Genomic DNA, 602 nt, shown 5'->3' with positions numbered 1-602 from the left:
TGCCCGAGAGCGCAGTGTGTCCTCCCCCCACCGCCACCAGAGAGCGCAGTGTGTCCCTCCCCCCGCCGCCACCAGAGAGCGCAGTGTGTCCCCCCCCCGCCGCCACCAGAGAGCGCAGTGTGTCCCCCCCCCCCCGCCACCAGAGAGCGCGGTGTGTCCTCCCCCCGCCGCCACCAGAGAGCGCAGTGTGTCCCCCCTACTGCTGCCCGAGAGCGCAGTGTGTCCCCCCCTACTGCTGCCCGAGAGCGCAGTGTGTCCTCCCCTACTGCTGCCCGAGAGCGCAGTGTGTCCTCCCCCCGCCGCCACCAGAGAGCGCGGTGTGTCCTCCCCCCGCCGCCACCAGAGAGCGCAGTGTGTCCCCCCTACTGCTGCCCGAGAGCGCAGTGTGTCCCCCCCTACTGCTGCCCGAGAGCGCAGTGTGTCCTCCCCCCACCGCCGCCCGAGAGCGCAGTGTGTCCTCCCCCCGCCGCCACCAGAGAGCGCAGTGTGTCCTCCCCCCGCCGCCACCAGAGAGCGCGGTGTGTCCCCCCCCCCGCCGCCACCAGAGAGCGCAGTGTGTCCCCCCTACTGCTGCCCGAGAGCGCAGTGTGTCCTCCCCCCGC

This window comes from Pelodiscus sinensis, chromosome 4 (genome assembly GCF_052426305.1).
Source record: "Pelodiscus sinensis isolate ZL-2025 chromosome 4, ASM5242630v1, whole genome shotgun sequence".
Classification (NCBI taxonomy): Eukaryota; Metazoa; Chordata; order Testudines; family Trionychidae; genus Pelodiscus; species Pelodiscus sinensis.
The sequence above is the reverse complement of the archived record's forward strand: the minus strand, read 5'-3'. Positions refer to the sequence as shown.